Genomic DNA, 24,573 nt, shown 5'->3' with positions numbered 1-24,573 from the left:
TGGGGTTAAAACCTTTTGAAAGGATGGACACCCCGGTAAAGGAACAGGAACTGAATATGGACTATGGCAGCACGGACAAAGCTACTCCTGAAGATAACAATTCAAGAGATTTAAACAAGGACATCGACAATGATGACACATGGGCAACTGTTGTGGCAAGAAGGAGGAAAAATAGGTCAGACACAAGTAGAGGAGGAAGTGGAGAAAAACAACAAACTAAAGGTAAAGCAGTTGCTGAATGTTTGGAAAACACCCTACAAACAAGTCAAAGAAATGAGATGATAAACAAACTGAAAAGTCAAGCTAGATTTCAGAGACAATATAAAAAAGAAACAACTTTGACAATGACTGTGAAAGATCCTGAAAATATCACAGTAGTTATGATTATAAAGGCTGTGGAAGGAAAGACTGGAGTTGGAAAATTGTTTGGACTGAGGAAAAAATCAAATTTTGACTATGAACTAACTATGGAAAATGAAACAGACTGTGATAGTTTAATGGATGGACTAATGATCAACCAACAATTCTGTGAAATATCAAAACTCTGCGCAACTGAGAGAATGGTTTCTTTTTTAAATTTACCCAATTATATTCAAGATAGTGAAATCATCCAAAAGCTTGTGGACTGGGGAGTTTCTCCAATTCTCCCACTAAGAAGAAGATATCATCCAGGAAATTTCCAAAAGAAGTCATGACTCTTCCTTACAATGTCAAATTTGATACAGAGGAAGGACCAAAATATTTTAGAGTGATACATGATCAGCAGATAAAAACATGCAGATTATGTGGAAGCACTGAACATGAAAAAAAAGACTGCCCACAATTTGTGTGTAGAGAATGTCTGGAGCAGGGGCATTTTGCGTGGGACTGTAAAGCCCCACGGTGCCAAGGCTGCAAAAAGACAACATTGTGGTGCAGATGTGAATCGGACGAGGAAGAGACTGGAGTTATGGAAATGCATAAACCAATGGAAAAATCAAGTGATGAAGAAAGAGGATGAAGCACAGGATTTAACAGCGGATGGTTTGAATGAACAAGAAGAGGAGCAGGCTATGAGTGAAGAGGATGAAGGAGATACAGTAGAGACTGAGGCACAACATCTAATGAAAGATGATGGACAGGACATGGAAAAAGAACAAGGAGCAGCAGGTGAAAATACAGAAAGCAGAATTGATGAAGAGGTAAGCGATGATGATAATGATGAAATAAATATTGGGACTAAAGACAGAACAATAGACAGCATAAACAGAAGACGCAGAAAAACTGTACAAATAAATATTCAGCAAGTGCTTAAGAAACAGAAATTACGAAAAGAAGCAAAACTAAAAACTGACAGAACTGATCTAAGATTTTAGATATAAAAGACAACAAATGATTGATGGTTTGTTTAATTTGGATTTTCTTTTGTTTGGATGGCTCGTTTTCTTTTATATTTCTAATGAACAACTTATATTTGGTTTCAATTAATGTAAGAGGGCTGTCATCTAAAGTGAAGTCTGAAAATGTAATTGCTTTAACAGAAAAATGTGATATAATATGTATACAAGAGACTGGATGGAATGAAACGATTATTAATGAACTTAAAAAATGTTGGGACGGGGAAATATTGTATAATAATGACCCAAATAAGAAAAAAGGCATGGCAATATTAATTAGAAGAGGAATAGGATGCTGATTTGATGTTTTATTTAAAGATAACTATGGAAGGATCTTAACTATTAAAATAGAAATAAGGGTGAAGAAATAACAATATGTAACATCCATGCTCCAAATCAAGACTTGGAAAGAGTTACTTTTTTTAAGGACCTAAGTGTTTTAATGAGTGGATGGAATAATGTTATTGTCTTAGGAGATTTTAATACTGTTTTAGAAAGGATAGATGTAGATGATTATATGGTTTATAGAGCAGATGTTGGAAGAAAAGAACTGAAATACATGATTGAAAAACATAAATATGTAGATGTTTGGAGAGAGAGAAATAGAGTCAAAAGAGAATACTCAAGAAGGCAGTGGGTGAACACAGTTTTAAAACAAAGTAGATTAGACTATGTTTTATGTACAAGAAGATTAGAATCTTTTATTTCAAAGATTTTTTACAAGATTTTTAGCTGTAGTGACCATGATTTTTTGTATGTAATGATGGATCTCAGTGGAGTTGAAAGAGGACCAGGTGTATGGGTGTTTAATACAGAGCTCTTAAAGAATTATTGTTATAAAATTGAAATGGAAAATATTATTATTAATAGTGTAAATGATGAGTTATATGATGAAGAAATAAGTGTGTGGTGGGATAATGTCAAATTAGAGGCCAAAAGATTTTCAATAGAATGTTCAAAGAAAATGCAGAAGGCTAATCGAGCTAAAGAAAGACAATTAAACAAAGAATGGGAGAATGAAATGGAAAAGATAACAGAAGGAAATATGGATATTAGGAGAATAGTGATATTAGAAGAGAAACTGAAAAAAGTAGAAGAGGAAAAATGTATGGGAGCTAGAATAAGAAGCAAGATGAAAAACACAGTGGAAGGAGAAAGAAGTACAAAGTTCTTTTATGATTTAGAAACAACACGACAAAAAGCCGATTTGATAAAGAATGTCTCAATAAAAGGGAAAAATGTCAAAGATAAAGAAAGTATTTTAAGAACAGTTAAAGATTTCTATGGCATTTTGTTTAAGGGAGAAGGAGTTCATGAAGAAGATAAGGATTTTTTATTGAATCAAATAAAGGTTAAAGTAAGTGAAGAGGATAAAGAACGGTGTGATAGTGATATAACTGAAGATGAGATAAATGAAGCTATAACACAATTAAGCAATGGGAAAAGCCCTGGTTTAGATGGTTTATCATCCGAGTTTAATAAGTCTTTTAAAGATGTTTTAATTCCAATTTTAAAAGATCTTTTTACTGCTATTTTTAAAAAAGGAGAGTTGAGTGAGAGTATGAAGAAAGGAATGATTAAAATAATTTATAAAAATAAAGGTGATAAAGATGATTTGCAAAATTATAGACCTTTAAGTATGCTAAATACAGATTATAAAATATTAGCAAAGATTTTAGCAAACAGACTTAAAAAGGTAGTTCCCACTCTTATCACAACTAATCAAGCTTATGGTGTAATAGGCAGAGATATAGCAGACACAATAACAAGTATAAGAGATTTAATCTGGTACATAAAAGAAAAAAAAGATGAAGGATTTTTATTCAGCATAGATCTAGAGAAAGCTTTTGATAGAGTTGAGCACAGCTATTTATTTGACTTAATCCAGAAATTTGGCTTTGGTGAGAATTTCATTAAGTGGATCAAATGTGTTTATACAGATATTTTTAGTTGTTTTAAAATAAATGTATTTTTAACAGACTACATTGAAATTTCCAGATCTATAAGACAAGGATGTCCTTTATCAGCATTATTATACACACTAGTTGCTGAACCATTAGGCTTAGCTATAAATGGAGAAAAGGAAATTAAAGGGTTTATGATAGAACAGACAGAACAGAAGATTTTTCAGTATGCTGATGATACTACTCTATTTTTAAAAGATTTTAAAAGTGTTGGGAAAGCTATGGAAATATTTGACAAATATTGTCGAGGATCGGGAGCAAAAGTAAATAAAGAAAAAACGGAATACATTAAGATGGGAAAAGCAGAAGCTCCACAAGGAAATTGGGAATTTAAAGAACAAAACAATTACATAAAGATCTTAGGCATTACACTGGGATATGATGAAATCAAAACTAGAGAAATAATTTGGGATGAACTCATAAATAAAATGGAAAAAAGATTATGTTTTTGGAAGCAGAGAGTATTGTTTTTAAAAGGGAAAGTACTGGTATTAAATTCTCTTTTTCTATCTAAGATGTGGTATGTTTTAAGTGCTGTTAGTCTACCTACGTGGGTGTATAAGAAAATAAAAACTATGATTTTAAAGTTTTTATGGGATGATAAACCATCTAAAATTGCATATAACACTATCATTGGAAAGGTGGATGAGGGAGGATTAGGACTTATAGATCCATGGATAAGAATGAAAAGTATGAGAATTAAAACATTAAAGAAGTTTTTAAATGAAGACAATATTCCGTGGAAAAGCATCATGAGTTATTTTATTAATAAATGTGGACAAATAGGAGATGATTTCTTATGGATGGCATTTAAAGTCCGCATGATAGAAAATATTCCTGAGTTTTATAAAGAGTTGTTGAGAACATGGAAATGTTTTTATGATAACATACACACTGAGATTGAAGGGAGAAAACTTTAGGTAACAAAGCAGGGCATTGTTTCTGTCGGTGCGGTGTCAACGCAAGCTAAGCTGCGCTCGGCTCCTGGTGCTGTGCCTATTTTTAAATAGCCAACTCTTGACGGCTGCTCTCGCTTGTGGCCATACCACCCTGGCAATACCTGATCTCATCTAAACTCGGAAGCTAAGCAGGGTTGGGCCTGGTTAGTACTTAGATGGGAGACCGCCTGGGAATACCAGGTGCTGTAAGTTTTTTGAATTCCTTCATTTGGCAGCTAATACACTTCCCCGTGTCACAGCTCTGATGCTGGTGTCTTTTCTCGCATTCATTTTATTTGGGAGGGGTGGGCTGTTTGAGCTGACAGCTTGACCAAAGACCCCCTGCTTCAATTTCCCATAGAACCAAGGACGCACGGCCAGAGGCACGCGGGAATGGACTCACCAGTTCGGGCAAACGGCTTGGCCATAGACCCCTGCTTCTTTCCCATTGAGCCAGAAGGCGTGGCCAGAGGCACGTGGGAAACTGACGCACCAGTTTGGGCTGACAGCTTGGCCAAAGACCCCTTGCTTCACTTTCCCATAGAACCAAGGACGCGCGGCCAAGGGCCCGCGGGATCAAAACAACCTCTGTTTTGATACAGCACTTCCCTTCTGCCGTCCACTGTAACAGATAAAGAGCTGTTCACATGATCTTACATTTTGCGTTCATTCCACGTAAAGGCGTAAATCGCGAACGGGACAAAGCAGTGAGTGGGCTGGGCCTGCCTCCTCCACAGGCACATAGCCAGGTCGGGGTCTCAGGACAACGTGAAAGTAACCCAGCCCGAATTCAAGGCAAGATTCGCTGACCGAAAATGCCTCCAGAACCCCAACTCTCTTGAATGACGCCAATGCGATCAGCAAAGCTGTCTTTAATGACAGAGTTTTAAGTGATACAGAATTGAGTGGCTCAAACGGATCTCTCTGCAGACCCACCAGGACTATGGAGAGATCCCAAGAGAGCATGAGAGGGGGGCGGGAAGGATTTAATCGCCGCGCGCCTCTGTGGAATCGGATGATTAGATCATGCTTCCCGAGCGTGTTGCCATCCACCTCGTCATGATGAGCGGAGATCGCACCCACGTAAACCTTCAGTGTGGAGGGTGACAGCCTACACTCCAGCTTGTCCTGAAGGAAGGATAATACAATGCAAATCTGGCAAGTTCAGGGGTCTTCTTGGCGAGAAGCGCACCACTCAGAGAATAGACTCCACTTCAGGGCGTAGGTATGCCTCATAGAGGGTGCTCTAGCCTGAGTGATGGTGTTAAGTACCTTGGGCAGTAAATCCCCTAAGTTCTCTGCGCTCCGTCTATGGACCACACGTGGAGATTCCAGAGATCTTCCAGAGATCAACAAACAAGACCTGCTCCTCGTCCTCCATGACTTTGCACAAAGTTTGTGCGATTAGGCTCACTGGGGAAAACGCATATTTTCACGTGCCCGATGTCCAGCTGTGAGCCAGTGCATCCGTGCCGAGGGGGGCCTCACTCAGGGAATAAAACAGCTGGCTATGTGCATTCTCGGTGGAAGCAAACAGATCAATCTGGGCTTCCCCGAAGCGCACCTATATCAGCTGGACAGAATTGGGGTGGATTCTCCACTCTTCTCGGGACAGTAGCTGCTGTGAGAGCGCATCGGCTGCACGATTGAGCTTGCCCGGAATGTGATTGGCACGCAGTGATTTCAGCCGCGTATGACTCCAAAGGAGGAGACGGCGAGCGAGCTGAGACATGCGGCGAGAGCGTATACCCCCCATACAGTTGATATAAGCCACCGTCACCATGCTGTCCATCCTGAACAGCACGTGTTTCTGCTCCAGCACCGGAAAAAAGCAGCGGAGAGCCAGATACACTGCCAACAGCTCCAGACAGTTGATATGCCAATGCAGGTGGGGTCCGGACCACGAACCAGTGGCTGCATGCTCGTTGCACACGGCCCTCCAGCTCGTGCTGGATGCATGTGTCATTACGACAACTTGCCTGGATACTAGCCCTAGGGGCACTCCGGCCCCTAGAAAAGCCAGATGTGGGACTCGATCGCGAAACCAACGTTGAAGTGGTGCCATATGAAGCAAACCGAGTGGCGTGACCACGGATGCCATATGCCCCAGGAGCCTCTGAAAACTTTTCAGTTGGACCACTATCTTCCTGTGGAGCTCATTTACACAGGAAAGCATTAGCCTGGTGCGCTATTCGGAGGGACCTGCTCGATTGCATCCTTCGCCAGGAGGACAGCAATCTCCTCTCGCAAGACAGGGGTGTTCACGGGGATAACCCTCGTAAAAAGGACACCCGTGAACTTGGGAGGGCGAATAGCGAACTGAATCCCATAGCCGAGTCTGACCGTCCGTATGAGCCACTGTGACGCACTGGGCAGTGCTAACCAGACCAGCAGAGCGCGCGCCAGCGGAGGGGCAGTTCGGAAGGGAGGGCTCATCCTGGGAAGCGATGAGTCCACGCGGAAGAGCTGAAAAAAAGAGAATTTCTCGTACCTTCCTCCCTGGATCCCACGGTGAGGCCAGAGTGAAAGAAAGGAGTCTATTCTGCTGCACTGTGAGGGCCTGAGGCGAAGGGTCCCGGTGCTGCGAGCTGGAGATAATCGCAGAATTCCCTCCTGCATCTCAGCCAGCTTCTCGGCTTGGTAGCGTTGATAGGTGGCCATAGCGTGCAGAGCGGAGGCGGCCTGGCCCGCAGCAGTGTAGGCTCTGGCTGTGAGAGACTCAGCTAACCTGCACGCTTTGGAAGGGAGTTTGGGCGAATCTCTCCGAGTGGAGCGGCTCTGCGGACAGAGATTGTCCGCGATAGCACGCTCCACCTGAGGAATCGCCTCATATCCCCTGGCCGCTCCATCATCGAGGGAGGTGAGAGCGGGAGCACACGAGGACTGAGCAGAAAAAGGTGCCCTCCATGCCAGCGTAAGCTCTCTGTGTACCTCCGGGAAGAAGGGGACGGGGGGTCTAGAAGGCTTCGCCGCCTTCTTCGCCCCCACGTAGCACCCGTCTAAGCAGTCCGGCCACGGTTCTGGGGGACAAGCCATTTCCAGTCCCACGGCCGAAGCAGCCCGGGATAACACGCCTAACATGTTCGATTCCAGATCCGAAACCACACTGACAACCGTGGAGGGTGGCAGGGGGTCCGGATCTTCATCGAAGCATGTCAACCCACCCTCCAATGCAGCGATGGACATCAGGTCCCCGGTGTCATTTAATGAAAGCGCAGCCAACCCAGAGGATGGACCAGCGCTTGTACTCGAAGCAGAGACTCATGCCTGTCATCCGGGGCAAGGAAACCACCGCATCCAGAAACGCACAGTCGAGACGACATCTTTAAAAACACGCGCTACATGACCGTGTGCTCTCTTAGGGAATTCTGCTCTTTGTAAAAACTGCTCTTTTAGATCACCAGCGAAACGCCAAAGGGACGGGAAACCCAGCTCGACTGCCGCTAAAACATCTCTCCCCACACTGGTGAACAGAATGCTTCCTTCAGCATTGGAAGTCAGCTCAGCAGAAGGGTTCTTCAGTCTCAGATCGGTTCTGAAGCAACAATTCTGATGAGCTGGCTTCAGCAGCCGACTGATATAGCCCTAATTGGCTCATCAGTTTCAGCTGTGGAGCTAAGCTCCGCCAATTCAATTGGCATTTCATTGGCCCGTTCTTTAGAAGTGATTGGTCGTCTATAGCACTCCCAAAGTCTGTTTATACAGACACACGTAGAAGTTCCCTTATGAAGAGGAACAGCACCTCTAAGTCAGAAACTAAAGTGCTTGACTGGAAAATGGTGGCCAACTCCAGTTTGGAGGTGAGTCCTTACCCCAAATGGACTTCAAGTATCTTTTTTTACATGAGGAATGGAATGTGAGATTTAAAGATGAATCAGTGCAGCGGCAGCAGTCTGTTGTGGTGAAGGAGCTGAGACGAAAGGTAATGTTTTCAATTTACCGCTCAATCTAGGTTCCTGCTCTCACAACACTTGTAGCTAGCCTACACCAACTTTTATATACCCATTGATGAGTAATGCAGGCATCCAATCAGGATTTACCACATACTCCAATCTGGAGTCTTAGGATCATCACAGTGAATTAATATTGTACAACTGCCAGATATTTGGCGTGCTAAATATCTGGAGCTGTCGGCTCTTCAAAACATGCTGTGTGAAATGAGTTTTGATTGAAAATAACATTGGCGATTGCCTACAGCCAATGAGAGAGCAGCATTAACTTGTGTGTAATTGCAGGCCAGCGGGAAGAGTCGGGAGAAGGTAAAAAATGAAAAAATAAAAAAATTTGCTCATTTTTTGTTTATTTGGACCAAAGAAATTGAGGTTTGACAGGAGCACCCATGTCTGTTTGACGTTTCATACAGAAAGTTAAAGAAAGTTGAGGAGAAATTGCTGATTCCCTTCAAACCCAGGTGAGCAAATCTGTACATTTTCTACACCATTAAAGGCTTTTTTCGCGTTATGTAGTTAATAACAAAAGATATACTACGTGTTTTCGGCTGTGAGACGTAGTTTGGACGAAGTTGTCAGCGATTCTTTCTATTCATTCTTTCTATTCTGATCCATCTTGCAGTGTAAACAAAGCAGTGACAAAACGCTAGGTCAGATAGTCATGCAGTGTGAAAACATCTGTGACACGACTACTTTGAAAATCATGCAGTCTGAACTCTGCATTGTTTTTTGTTTGTTGTCTGTTAGACCCATGTGACGTGTACTGCCTAAACTTGGCCAGGACACTCTTGTAAAAGATATTTAAAACCAATGTATCTTTCCTGGTAAAAAAATGGTTATAATAATACTAATAATTATTATTATTAGTATTATTATTATTATTATTATTGCGTTTATGCTAAACGCGAGGAGTGCAACACATCATTGCAGTGTAGGAGTGTTGGAAAACAGTATACCATCACTCAGCCTTTCCAAACATTATTCAGACGTGAAACGTCCTGTGCACATGAGAAAATGTTTTGCTGCATACATGTCATGTGTGCAACTTTTTGTCCATGTGTTTCTTAAGCTGCGCCGAATGAGCGAAACTCTGTAGACACTGATCAGATCTGTACGGTTTCTCCAGTGTGAATCCTCTTTTGTGTTTTCAGAAGTGTTAACTGATTAAACCTCATCACAGTGTGTACATTTGTCTGGTCTCTCCCGTGTGAATCGTCTGGTGCAGTTAAAATTTTGGAGCTGTAATAAAAGTCTTCTCACACTTAAAGCACATATACTCTTTCACACCAGTGTGGATCTTGTGTTCATTAAGGTTTGCAGATCGGTTGAAACTCTTTCCACACTAAGTGCATGTGAATGGTTTCTGTCCAGTGTGGGTCTTCATGTGTTTATTAAGGTCTGATGATTTGCTGAAACTCTTCCCACATTGAGTGCATGTGAATGGTTTCTCCCCAGTGTGGATCCGCATGTGTTGATTAAGGGATGATAATTGGCTGAAACTCTTCCCACACTGAGTGCATGTGAATGGTTTTTCTCCAGTGTGGATCCGCATGTGTTGATTAAGGGATGATGATTGGCTGAAACTCTTCCCACACTGAGTGCATGTGAATGGTTTCTCTCCAGTGTGGATCCTCATGTGTTTATTAAGGTGTGATGAGCAGTTAAAACTCCTCCCACACTGAGTGCATGCGAATGGTTTCTCTCCAGTGTGGATCCTCATGTGTTGATTAAGGGACGATGCTTGGTTAAAACTCTTCCCACACTGAGTGCATGTGAATGGTTTCTCTCCAGTGTGGATCCTCATGTGTAGATTAAGGTATGATGAGCAACTGAAACTCTTCCCACACTGAGTGCATGTGAATGGTTTCTCTCCAGTGTGGATCCTCATGTGTTTATTGAGGTGTGATGAGCAGTTAAAACTCCTCCCACACTGAGTGCATGTGAATGGTTTCTCTCCAATGTGGATCATCATGTGAATCTTAAGTTTGCTTTTGCTTGCCAAACTCTTTCCACACTCAGTGCAGGTGAAACGATTTTCGTCTCTCCTTTTCAAACTACCATCAGTCTGTAAATGAGTTTTTTCCTCAATTTTGACATGATGTTTCTCCTCTTTACTCCCCTCATTCTCTTCAATTAGGTCTGAAATAAACAAATAAAACATTAGTTTTTATTAAGTATTAAAAACTCTCATCAAAAGCTGAAAATTGAAAAAACAATGGATACATTGGCTACACACTGTAATTTTGATGCACATTAAATGTAAAATAAAACAGATCATATTTTGTTTGGTCTATTAACGTGTACACATTTAAGCAGATTCAATTCAATTCATCTTTCAAGAGTTCACACTTAGCTGATGATTGATTATAAGCAAGTTTGGCATGCTGTCCCGGGAGAGAGCCCAGAGCTTAAAAGGTACTTTAGCCCTGGGCCCCCGTTTGCAGGGCGAGAGGGGAGCTCTGAGCTCAGGTAGGTCTCGAGAACTCCCCAAAATTCTCTGCTCGGGACAGCAGCCGTGTATTTGAAGAACCCCCCAAAAGGCAATGAAGATCAATGCAATACCTGGCTGCTGGGTATAAAAAGGTGTTAAAAATTGTGCTAGAAAATTTTGTAGAAGCAAAAACGGGACCGGTGCGGGTGTAAATGGTGAGATAAGAGTGGTCAGTGCTACTGGAGTGGTGTACTGGCTGACGGAATATGTACAACTATGTGTGCTCCCAGGGCAGTGTTAATTGCATGGACCGGGCGGGAGAGTGAGGTAAATGTAATGATTTGAAGCAAATATGCGTGAGCTCTGTTAGACAGGCTTACTATGGTAGTGGTGAAATGTAGCTATAAAGTTCAGCAGAGTGTCTCTGCTGCTGCACACGTGCGGTGAGTGTCAGTATCATGAAATTATTAAAGGGTACCTATGCATCCACAGAGGCGTTTAAACTACTGTGGCAGAGCAGAGTAGACTATCAGTATAAAAATTTGGAAGTGTAACAAAGCTCAGGCAGAGCATCACTGCTGCGGCAGTGGTGCAGAGGGGAATGAAGCTCAGCAGAGCATCTCTGTGCAGAGGTGCGATGGAAGTCAATAATAAAAGGTAAAAATACACTTTTGCAGAAGCGTTTTAACTGCTTTGGCAGTGATGGGGGTGTGTCAGTAGTGGTATGGATGAAGGACAGTGGACACGAGCTCAGGCAGAGCGTCTCTGTGTGTATCAATAGTGAATGGCTAAGTGGAAGTGTATATGAGCTTAGCAGAGCATCACTGCTGCAGCAGTGGTGGTGTAGAGGGAAATGAAGCTCAGCAGAGCATCTCTGTGACTGCAGAGGTGCTATGAAAGTCAGTAATAGAAGAAGAGAGAGACATCTCTGGAGAGACATGTTAACTGCTGTGGCAGTGCTGGGGAGTGAGTCAGTAGTAAATGATTAAATTGAAGTGTATGTGAACTCAAGCAGAGTGTTACTGTTGCGGCTGTGTTGCAGAGGGGGAATGAGGCTCAGTAGAGTGACTCTGCAGCAGGGGTGCATTGGTAGTCATTGGTATGTCTAGAGTGTTATGTGTGCTCTTACAGAAATGTTATGATGAAAGTGGATAGGAGCTCAGCTAGACTGACACTGTTGCTGCAGTGGTGCGATGAGTGAGTGAAAATCAGCAGATTGGAGAGTATATATGTATATATGACAACTAATGATAGTGACTGAGGTGAGTTTCATGAATGGAATCTTTATCTTACAGAATATATATATTTAAATAAATAGAGTTAATTTAAATACAATACTGATTAGATTAATTTCAATGAATTGTTTAATGTGTGGTTTTGTTGAAAACTACAACAATTTTATGTTTTTCGTTTGTTCAAAACCCACCAAAATGTCTTACTTTAGCAACAGTCTCATTAATTATCAGTCTACAGTCAATATTTAGATTTTTCATTTATTTGTAAACCTAGTTTTAAAATGCATTTCACTTGTTCTTGCTTGATCCATCCAAATATTAATCATATTAGTCTACATTTTAATCAATCATGGCCTTTGACTTTTATTAAAATGTAGACTGAGAATGTTAATGAAAGTCTTAGAAATGGGTGCCTGCATTTTACCGCAGGGGTGCATTTCTCATTCACAACACTGGGACTGCAGTCAGACCATGAAGCAGATCAATGTTGATCTTTCTTTCGAGGTGACAGTGCAGAAATGAACAAAACAACAGGCCTAATACAAAATATTATAAGATTAAAATACGGAAAAATTATCAGATGGTAACTTCGGTCAATTTTCCTAATGGATAAACAGCACTATGTAATGTTTCAGCATGTTTTCACTTTCGTATTAGACATGAAACGTATTTGCCTATAGAAATGACATCCCGCCCTGCTCATATTTCTCTCTTCTTATGTCTATTACACAACCATATTACACTGTGACATAGCCTGGTTCGTTGGATCGTTTTGTTTTCTCACTGCAATCGATCCGCTCAATCGAGCCGAGACCACCTCATTCAGGCAATCACAGACCGATTGATTTGGCGCAGATCCCACGCGATTGCAGGATTCACATATGCCAGACAAACCACGCTTACTGGGCAAACGAGACAGGTTCCGAAACAAACGTCTGGGTGTGAAAGCACCCTGTATTAGCACGCAATTGACAAACAGTAGCAGCCAAATTATACTTTAGTGACAAGGCAGCACTGGCCCGATCGGGCCAGTAACCATTCTCTATATTGTCCCGAGCGTTTCGCACGCTGGCCCCAGGTCCTTATTGTCGAGCCCTGGAAGGGCATCCGCTGTTTAAAACATATGCTGGATAAGTTTGTGGTTCATTCTGCTGTGGTGACCCTTGATGAATAAAGGGACTAAGCTGAAGGAAAATGAATGAATGAACTTATGCAAATTCTTAATGCCATGTTGTCTGTAAACTGGAGTGAAGAGGAGATACCAAGATGACATACTTTGCTTCTAGTTTTCATTCATTTGTACTTTTGTCTTTGTTTTCTTGCCTTTGTGCATGTCCTGAGGCTTAGATGAAGACCTATGTGGTGACATTTTATATACCCGACAAGATGCAGAAAAGCTATCTAAAAAGGTTACCTGTCCAATCAGGGACAGTGACAACGTAAATATACAAATAGTAATGTTAACCCGGGGTTAGGGAATGTGAACCGTCTGTTAATGAACACCAGGTATAGCATGAGCAGTGTGGAACGTGATTACAGATAACCCAGGATTCTGATAACGAGGGTTAGATTGACCCAGGGTTAAGAGTTTCAAGTGTGAAAAGCCCTAAGGATCCTCAGCATCAGCTCTCAGGATAAATAGAGCACAATGACAAACAGCGACATACAAAAATTGTCATTTATGTCAGTGACCTGATCTCATGCTATTGTTTTAGCACTTCCAATTCAGTTGCCTATTGGAGAAATGACCAGGATTAATAAACGGTCACACTACTTGCTCTACAAACAAGTGTGTTCATGACTATACATACAAAGAAAAATAATAAAATAAGAAAATATGACATTGCAACATCAAGCAGCATTAGGCATGGGCCAGTATAAGATTCTGACCGTATGATAACCTTAAATAAAAATATCACAGTTTCACGGTACTGTGATTACTGCTCTAAAATATAATCTTTTTTAACGTATGGGTTAAAATAGAAATATTTTTCCCTTTAAGCACAATATATTTTCTTTTGAGAAATTTTACACTCAAATATTTGCATATCATCAGCATGTTGTAATCCATTTCTTAAGGAGAAAAAGTCATTTTTAGACTAGTTTGTTGGCTAGTTGTAATCACTGCAATGCTAAAAGTTATTGTTCCACTATAATTTGCTCGTTTTGTCTTATGTCGTCCCACAGCAACATAGTTTAGAATACTGTACAATGATTTATAATAATTAATTCTTTTAGTGTCCATTTCATTTAGCAAATTTAAAATAGGGGGCATCCCCTTTTTGTTTACATAATTTAGACCAGCAACCAAGTAAAATGCAAGACTTTTATGACATTTTCAAGACCATTATGAATAAAATTGTATACTCATAAAGGGCTAAAGGCAAAGAAATTTTTCAAATGCCACAGATCTAAAAGATTTTTATTTGCCCGTTAAAAAATATTATGATTTAACACATATAATAATAATAATAATAATAAATTAATAATAAAAACATATATTTTAGATATTTCTTAGCAAAAGATGTTATATATTGTTTAAAAACAAGCAAGCTTTACTTATATCTATACACTTTTCCAACATAAACTTTCTTCGAAAAAATAATAAAAATTAACAAATGTTTTAAAAGTTTTAAAAACTATAATAAACTAAACCTATGCACAACAATCTGTCCAGGTCGATGTCCTCAGCAGTAAAAACATGGAGCACATTTAAACAAATGTTATTGTATAAGGAAAATAATTAAACCATTACGATAAATAGAGTTAAAATGACATTTTTGAATAAAACGTTTAAAGTTTTATTGAGATGGATTGTTGGTGATTGTATATGTTTTGGCCAGATTGGGTCGCAGAACATGAACAAAGGAAAATGAAGACTTGTTTAAAAAAGATTTAAGACCTACAACACAATATTTCAGTAAATTTAAGAATTTTAAGGCCTAAAATTTTGGAATAAGACATTTTAAGAACCCACAGAAACCCTGTTTAAACACAATAGCCCTGGTAATTAGTTATTATAATAATGATGTAATTCTAACTCAGATACTATCTGTGAGAACTAGTAACAACTACTAAAAACAAGTTTAAACCCATAAAGAAGTTGATGAAAAAAGGGAATTGTGATTAACGTGACATATGCAAATGGAAAGTACTAAGCCAACACTATTACTGTAATAGCAGATATCTTCTATGAGAATACTGTAGGTCAAATATCATCAGCTGAGTTGAACTTTTTTTTATTTGTTGTTTTTATTTATTTTATATAGCGCCAGTGCTCAAGGACGCTTTACAAACAGTAGGAGAACAAGAAAAGCAATAACCTTAAGAAGGTAGAGAAAATGGGAGACTAATCATACATAAAAGAATGACAAAAGACATGAGAACAAGTGACGAAAGAAACTCATTCCTGTCTTTCAATGAGTGCTTATGTGCATTTAGGAGAACTAGGCAGCACACTCAGGGCTGCAAGATGGATTTAATTCAGTATTCTTATTATTAAAATATATCTGAATGAGGATCAAATGACTGAGTTGGTCTTTGAGAATGAAAACTAACCTGTTTGTTCCTGCAGATCTTCCTGTTTGACACTGAATGTTTCTTCAATCTTCACATCTTCACTCTCCTCTTTAATAAACGCCATCTTTATAACAGTGTGGAGATCAGTCGCTTGAGCAGGAGTTTTTCTCTGTGTTTGAACACTTTATCCTGTTTAAAATGAATAAAACAATAAAAATGTCCTGTTGAAAATAAATAAAACAATGAACAGAAACAAAATAACTTCTCTTCAACACTTGCTTCAACAGTTTCTTTATATGAGGGTAATTAACAAAAAGAAATCAGGCAAAAGGTTCCATTAAAACACTACACAGATTTCTGTAACTTATTCAAACAATAGCCAATATTTACGTAGGAGTAAAATAATACTACGTTGTATAAAGAGTTAAAATAATATTTTCAACAACAGGAACACAATTTAGCATCGGGTGAAAAACCTGAACCTTTAATTAAATCGGTTTATATCTGTAAACGTTTTAAAACAACCTTTCTCCAGTTGAATCACAGCGCTGAAGCGGCGCCGCCTGATGACGTCACGCCACGCCAAAATAAAAGTCATTTTTGTTTAGCTTTTTTTTTTGCCACTTACTGTTGAGGTCATGGCTAGGGCCAGATAGAATCTGCGGACGTTTTTTTGCTATTTCTGCGGAGAATTTTGGTAAAAATCTGCGGATTTCTGTGAAATTATTTTGGGAGTATCATAACTAAAACCTTAATATGTGAAATAATAAAAAAATAATAATATCTTTTTAACTTGTATCAATTAGATTCAATTTATTTGGTAAAAAAAGCAAGTCTCTCACATAATATATCTACTAAAAGGAGAAAATATTGCATTACAAACTGCATTGTACATAAATCAGATGAACATTTTCATATTAGTCAATATTACTGTAATTTAAAAACTGAATAAATTTAGATTTTTCCCAGAGATAGGTTGTGGCTGGAAGGGCATCCGTTGCGTAAAAACATGCTGGATAAGTTGGCGGTTAATTCCGCTGTGGCGACCCCCGATTAATAAAGGGACTAAGCCAAAAAGAAAATGACTGAATAAATTTAGATTTACACACATTTACTCAAGTAAATAAACAGAATTAATGATGGGCTAAAAATCTGCGAAATTCCTGGTCATGGCTTATATATTCAGCATTTGGAGTTGATCAAAACCTTTACTCTAAACATTTTAAGACAATTAAAAAAACTTTTTAATCCACTAAGACTCAGTGTTTAAAGCAGACAATCTCAACATTCTTAAATGTATAATAAAAAATCTGATGGGTGTTTTGAGTTGAAACTTTACAGACACATTCTGGAGACACAAAAGACTTTTCTTAAATCTTGAAAAGGGGTCAAATTGGTGCCCTTTAAGTAAAAAGTACCCATTACTACTACATGTTTTAGTTTTACTAGCTGGGTCATTATCACTATAAAGTGCCTTTGATGTCCCACAAGAATCTGTCCTATATGAACATAATGCACAATAATGAAACTGATGTTTTTATATAATTGGTTAAACCTTTACACACATGCGGGTAGAATTATAAGTGTTTTGAAATATGTTTTTGTCTGTTTTTGCCATATTCTTTCATTGAATAGATGTGATTTTGCCATGTCCCACACACTGCTGAGACTTCAACTTCAGTGAGTCTAAAAAGTAGGTAAATTAGATCAAATTTAAAAAAGATTTTTTAAATATTCGTATTGTGTTTAACAAGTTATTTTAAAGATAAGTCATTTTAATAACTTTTATTTTGTTTTAATAATATCATTAATCATTTTGCATGTGTCCTTAAAATCGCTGTCCACACTGTCATGATGTGGTAAATGCCCCTTTAAGATGTACTCTTATGTACTCATTAGCATCCCCGTGCCCAGTTTGCTTTTTTTTTAGAGGAGGTTTAAACATCTGCTGGGCACACAGTAAATATCTACACTTATGTTTCCTGTTTTTCCTCATGTTGTGTTTAAAACTGAATGTTGTCAAGCTTAACATGTCCACCCTGTCAGAGTGAAATATTAATTAATAAAAACTTAGAATTAAAAAATAAAGCTTTTAAACCGTATACAAAGAGCTTAAATAGGGAAACACTTTACCAGCTGCAGGTACAACATGTGTTGAATAAATGCTATCTTTAGCCAAAAATGTCTTCCTTGTCATTATCCACCCTGTCACAAATCCTTCCTTGACAAGGTGGACATGTATGCATTGTTATTGACACTTTATTTTCTTTAATATTTTATTGTTAATTAGTTCATTTTTTTTTATGTCACAACACTTATACACACACATACTATACTTTATTTGTATAAAGTGCAGGAGCTTGACCAACATTCATCTCTTACAGCCTAAGGTCTAATAAATACAACAACTATGTGGTTAAATCAAAAATCTCAAACCTTTTTTTTTATTTTGATGTCTCAAAGTACTTTATAGTGATAAAATGACCCTGAAACGTTTTTCAAAATTGTCTTAAAAATGTTTAGATTAAAGGTTTTGATCAACTTTAAATACTGAATATCCGTGTCTGTGTGAGAGAAAGCATATATGTTGTGTAAAGTGGAAAACGAGGAAGAAATGTATCAATAAGTCATAACTGCAAATGGCAAAAAAGCTAAACAAAAAGGACTTTTATTTTGGCGTTGCGTGTGACGTCATAAGGCTGCGCTGCTCCCGCGATGTGATTCAAGTGGTGAAAGGTTTGTTTTAAAGCTTTTACAGATATAAAGCGATTGATTTAAGTTTCAGGTTTTCCCTCCGGTGCAAAATATGTAGCTGTTGTTGACAATATTATTTACCCTTTATAAAACGGAGTACGATTTTACTCACAGTAATCGATGGCTTCTGTTTGAATAAAGTAATAGAAATGTGTATAATAAATGTTTTAATGAAGGTTTAATTCATTAAATAGCATAATGTCAGTTCATTCTATGTATACATCACTGTATATACAAAAATGGAGTACTGGTTTTAATCAGCTCATTTGTGGCTATTGCTTTGTGCTCGGACTTACCTGATTTCTTTATTGAGGTAAAGTTGGTTTTATATTCGCACATTCAGACTTTCTCCTAAACTAACTGAATATAACTTTTGTATATAATTATTTGCTAATTCTAAACAGGGAAATCATCTTATCAAAATACAACATTGTTCACAGTCAAATAAATAGTAATGTTGTTTTCAAGTCCTACTTAGATGAGATTTCAGACTCAAAGTACCATGGTAAACAATACAGGGACCATGTCACAAGTTGTCACTGAACAAATGTGCGAATATAAAACCAACTTTACCTCAATGATTTCTTTTTGATTTCTTGTTTCTTTCATCTTTTTGTTAATTACTCTCATTAAAAGAAACTGTTGAAGCAAGAATTGAAGAGAAGTTATTTTGTTTCTGTTCATTTGTTTTATTTATTTTAAAAAGAACATTTTTATTGTTTTATTCATTTTAAACAGGATAAAGTGTCCAAACACAGAGAAAAACTCCTGCTGAAGCGACTGATCTCCACACTGTTATAAAGATGGTGTTTATTAAAGAGGAGAATGAAGATGTGAAGATTGAAGAAACATTCACAGTCAATAATGAAGATCTGCAGGAACAAACAGGTTGGTTTTCATTCTCAAAGACCAACTCAGTCATTTGATCCTCATTCAGATATATTTTAATAATAAGAATACTAAATTAAATCCATCTTGCAGCCCTGAGTGTGCTGCCTAGTTCTCCTAAATGCACATAAGCACTCATTGAAAGACAGGAATGAGTTTCTTTCCTTCTACTTGTTCTCATGTCTTTTGTCTTTCGTTTTATGTATTATTAGTCTCCCATTTTCTCTACCCTCTTAAGTTTGTTGCTTTTCTTGTTCTCCTACTTTTTGTAAAGCGTCCTTGAGCACTGAGGCTACACAAAATAAATAAAAACAATAGATTAAAACAAGTTTAACTGAGCTGACGATATACAGTATTCTCGTAGAAGATATCTGCTATTACAGTGATCGTGTTGGATTAGTACAGGGGTGTCCAAACTCGGTCCTGGAAGGCCGGTGTCCTGCAGCTTTTAGCTCCAACTTGCCTCAACACACCTGCATGAATGTTTCTAGAAAGCCTAGTAAGAGCTTGATTAGCTAGCCCAGGTGTGTCTGATTGGGGTTGTAACTAATCATTGTAGGACATCGGCCCTCCAGGATCACAATTTGATCACAAATCCCACACGTTGATCACAATTTCTTTTTTTTCATGAACTTCTTTATGGATTAAAACTTGTTTCTAGTAGTTGTTACTAGTTCTCACACATTTTTTTCACCTGCTACTCTGCCAGGAACTTTGCCGCTTGAGAGCAACTATTATAATAATCTAAACATTTGATTAGAGATGGATCGCAAGATGTGCTCAAAAGAGCGGCTACATGTGGTGAAGAACGATGGCAAAGCTAAGTGTAATTATTGTAATAAACTAATAAGTTATAAAAAAGAGTGTCGCGACCAACATGACAAAGCATCTGCGGTTGGGTCACATACTTCACGAATATTGAATTAAAAGAATTGCGTGTTCGGTTCTTTGTGCTTCCCGCGGGTGCAACTAACAACAGTTGTGCATTTTAGTTTAACTTTTTGAGTGTGATGAGCAGTTCGGTCTTAGTTTTTATTTCAATATCTTGAGATGAAACTAAACTGTGCATTCTCTCCCCCTCCTCATTCATAAACAGTGGAACGCGCTGCTGAAGCATGCAGGAGAGACTGCTTTACACTCCGTCATTCATAATCTTAGCTTTTGTATTGAGTCGAAAGAATATATAAAGTAGAATGTTCTTTTAACTGTCCCGATACGTTTAATCTTTTCCTTTTGCTAAATTTTTGTCATTTCTCTTCTGCAAATTAGATTTTATAAAAATCTGCTTGATTGTTTTAAAACCGAAAGCAGCGCCCGTCAATTGGTGTTTTTCTATAAGATACACCTTTGTGAATGTTTTATTTTATGTGTTTAGTCTTTAATGTGTTTTTAATCATGTTATTTAAAAATAAGCGTGTATATACCTATTAAAACTGAATAAAGAGCATGGTCTAATCAGATATAAAGGAAATTAGTTATCTATTTCATTATTTCATGCATAAAATAGGCTAGTCTTTTTATAAATTCAGTTAATTGATCTGAAACTTTTAATACCATTTTTTTTCTTGTAAATGATAAAAGTTGCATCAGATTGATGAAAACTAACCTGAATACCTGCATCAATAGGGCCACAATTACTTTTTTTTATATTGAAACAATTGGATAGTGTCTTTCTGTCTACATGACTGGCAAACGCGTCAGAAAAAAAAAAAAAAACAAACTGCTGAATCTCCACTAATATTTTGTTGACTTATAAAATAAATGTCTGTTTTAGTGATGTTAGTAATGCATAAAAAATGCAAAGCAGAATTCTCCTGAGCTCATTAATCCACTGATGACAGCCACTTTGTGTTGGCTTTTGAGCTGGTTAATGAGGTTTGTTGTGTTACCTTGGGAAGTTTGAACTAAACAGAGAAATGCTACCTGATCAACATTACATTCCTCAAAAAAACACTTGCAATCTAGATGCAGTCACCTCATGCTTGTGTAGCAGTATAATCTGTAAACTCCACGCATTAAAATATTGGCTTGGTGTTTATACTGTAACATTGTGACGATATTTATTTATTGATTGTGGGCCACAAATATCGTTATCATGATAATAATATTTAGTTCCATTACAATCACATTTTTTAACCGCAAAGCCATGCCACCAAATAATCATGCATTCTAGATTGTTGGTGTTTTCCCTGTTGGGAAGAGGTAAAATGTGTCATTTTTACTGTTGATCATCAGTTGGCTGCATTAACCCTTTAGATAGGCCTGTTCAAAAAAGTTTTTGTCTTTTATACAGAGTTCAGTGGAGTAAAACAGCAGATTATAGTGTGTGTGCATAAATACACTTTGTAGGGGGACCAACAATTTTAACCCAAAAAAGACCAGTCTATCAGATGAAGGAGAGCAGGAGTCAGAGATTTACTTAAAAGAAAGTTTAATGTAGATAGTTTGCAGTTTCCTCAGCAGAGGCCAGCTTTAACACTCGCCAAAAGTTTGTATACTGCTCTACTTATAATCTCAGAACAACAACAATTAGACTCTTGCATAACGTCATTAACTGCGACATACATATAGGTGTTTAACCCCCAGGGGTCGAAGACCGCGTATACACGTTTTGATGCGTCTTCTCCTCATAACGCCAAAAAGAACTTAAATTACACTTTCAGTTTTAATCGTACAGATAAGTTCAATACATCAATTGAATCTGTTAAGTGTCTAGTTTTTATTGTGTACACTTTCAATGCCAACAAACGTGTGTGCTTTTGCAATATAAGGATAATAAAAAGTGTAGGTATTCTCTCTTTTCTCTCTCTGCGAACTGTTTTTAGAAATGCATCAGTAAAGTGCACTGACACTCCACGAAAACAAAACACCGATAACTGGAAAGGAATATCGGTTTCAGTGTTTCCTCTAGGTTTACAGTTTGGGGAGGGGCACGGCATGGCTGTTCAGATTGACACTGACACAGAAGTCATGGTGTTAATTTGTTTCTTTTGAATGACAGCAGTAAAAAAACAACAATTATTTGAACTGTACAAGCTAAACATTTACTTTTTTTATTATCTTTTTTTTTATCTACAAAGTGTGCAGCTTTAGTCACTGTAGTGTATCTTGGGCTTAATTACTTACTAAATAAAGTATACTTTATACTTGACCTTAACTTAAGTATACTTCTTTTTTCTAAGGGTGTATTTACTGACTTACCAAGATCAGTCTTGTACAGCAAGGGGCAGTATTGCTGCTCTAACAGCCAAGTTGGGTTAAAGCTAGGGATGTTCTGATCAGGATTTTTGCTGCTGATATTGAGTACAGATTCCTTGTCATGGTGATCGGCTGATACCGAGCACTAATTCCAATGCTTCAAGCTTTATAATGCGTTGAGCACATTTTCCCTCTAATTATGAACCTTAAGAGAAGATCTCGCCTTACCGAAGAGAATAAATGAAAGGTGCTGCATATATTACCTTAAACGCCTCTTTAGGTGTGAACGTGTCACGGCCAAAAGCAGCCTTACAGAAAATAATTCATCCATTCATTTCACTCTGGCTAAGTGCCTTATTTATCAGGGGTTGCCACAGCGTAAAGATCCACCACAGAAAATAATATGTACACAGATATAAACACAGATATAAAAATAGTTTGAAAAAAAAAATGTAAAAATTACAATGCAATTTGCAAACACTGCAAATGATGAAAGAAGAATTCAACATGTCTCAATCAAGAACAAGTTTGGAGCGTATGTTTGATGCATAAGAATTAAAATGCACACCTATAAACCTAATACTTCTTTACTAAAAGGAAAGAAGTCTCTAAACTATAGCAATGAGTGTATTACAAGAATGTATATTATTAAATATTCATGTTATAAAGTTTTATTTATCTAATATTTCCAGCCAGCTTTTAGTGAACTTGCAATATTGTCAAAAACACAGAACTTTCAGTTGTTATATATGTAAAAAGGCCTAAATACATGCAGGACCATTCAAATATTTTGCTGGTCTCCAACTAATGACAGCAGATCACTCAGAATTAGAGCAGTAATGTTATTGCGAGTGCAAATCCCTCTATTTATTTAACCGAAGAAATGTAACGCTTACTCGCTGTGCCTCTCGCGATCTGTTGTCTTGCTTATTCGGTCTCGCCGCCATGATTTCCGAGTATTTTAACTTATTTTGGAGGATCACGTGGCTGGTATAAATTTGCAGGAGACTCGCAAAGCTTCCGGGAGAGGTCAGGTTGGATGAGACTCTAGATGGGGGAGAATGCATCACAGCAGCTCAAAACACTGGCACGGGTCGCGCCAATAAACTAAACAGGGGTCCCATTGCATCTGTATTTTAGCTGCTGTAACCAAGGGCATTACACTCCCACACATCATTTACCTTTGTTTGGCTGCTGTAGGCTATGCATAATATACGGAAGTGCACGTGCTTCTTCGGTCCTGTCAGATGTGGCGCACAGTCTCATTCCCATACAGCAGAGAGTGGCTGTGTAGAACTCCACTGTGCGTGATTCAGAGAGCCGAAATCTGCCCTCTTCAACTCTCCTCCTCTTCCTTTATACTCTCACCCATTTCCTTATTGCCGTCCCATGGGTGGAGACCAATTAAACAATGTTGACTGTCATCACAGAAAACACCAACAATCATAAATGCATGATTATATGCTGTCATGGCTTTGCAATCAAAAAAATGTTGTTATAATAGAGGCCAATGGAGAAAAAACAGCCATGAATATAACGAAAAGGGAGTAAATTTGCCCAGAGTGTATTGAGGTTTTTTTTTTTATTTATTTCAAAGCATTTTCCCAGAATATGTCAAAATAAGATGTCCCCAAATATCAGTCCGTTTGCTGAAACACAGACAAGGTTTTGGCCAAATTAAGCCTCAAAATTACCCCTGAATGGATGAAAATGACCCAACAGCTCATAAGGGTAAAGGTGCACATTCCAGACTTTATGCAGATGCTGTACAGGTATGTCTCATGTCTGTGAGGAAAATATTTAGCTGTTTGTTCAGCTGTTACCCCAGAACTTTTTTTCTGATGCATTTACCAGTCAGGCGCAGAATGAACAAGTATTCCCTGTCTGCTTTACAAATTTTATAAAAACATTTTGTTGTAATTTTGAATATATATGAATAAAAATAGGCCATTTACAGCTTTCAAATCTGTGTCTGATCAATACGACCAAAATGACTTTTATAATCAATTATGTAAGAAACTCTGAAAACTGGACTGACACAGTTTCAATTTACTATAACGCCTATGTTAAGCAGCTTTGACACAATTTACATTGTAAAAGCACTAGATAAATAAAGATGAATTGAATTGAATCTGCTTTAATGTGTACACGTTAATGGACCGAACAAAATATGATCTGATTTATTTTACATAGTGTGTGTAGCCAATGTTTCCAGTGTCTTTTCACTTTTCAGCTTTTGATGAGAGTTTTAAGACTTAATGAAAACTATTGTTTATTTATTTATTTCAGACCTAATTGAAGAGAATGAGGGGAGAAAAGA

The 24,573-nt window shown here is 38.1% G+C and overlaps 1 non-coding gene and 2 pseudogenes across 1 annotated transcript; 2 read left to right on the top strand and 1 right to left on the bottom strand.

Annotated features, from left to right (window-relative positions):
* The window catches only part of LOC130222042 (zinc finger protein 729-like), a 632,497-nt pseudogene that overhangs the window by 604,008 nt on the left and 3,916 nt on the right, over nt 1-24,573 (top strand).
* On the top strand, nt 4,373-4,491 carry LOC130223991 (5S ribosomal RNA). The gene has a single exon (XR_008837095.1). It is a non-coding gene; the product is annotated as a 5S ribosomal RNA (ribosomal RNA).
* LOC130222235 (oocyte zinc finger protein XlCOF6-like) overlaps nt 9,116-24,573 on the bottom strand; it is a 134,838-nt pseudogene continuing 119,380 nt past the window's right edge.

The sequence above is a fragment of the Danio aesculapii genome, chromosome 4 (genome assembly GCF_903798145.1).
Source record: "Danio aesculapii chromosome 4, fDanAes4.1, whole genome shotgun sequence".
In the NCBI taxonomy this organism is placed as follows: domain Eukaryota; kingdom Metazoa; phylum Chordata; class Actinopteri; order Cypriniformes; family Danionidae; genus Danio; species Danio aesculapii.
The sequence above is the reverse complement of the archived record's forward strand: the minus strand, read 5'-3'. Positions and strand labels throughout refer to the sequence as shown.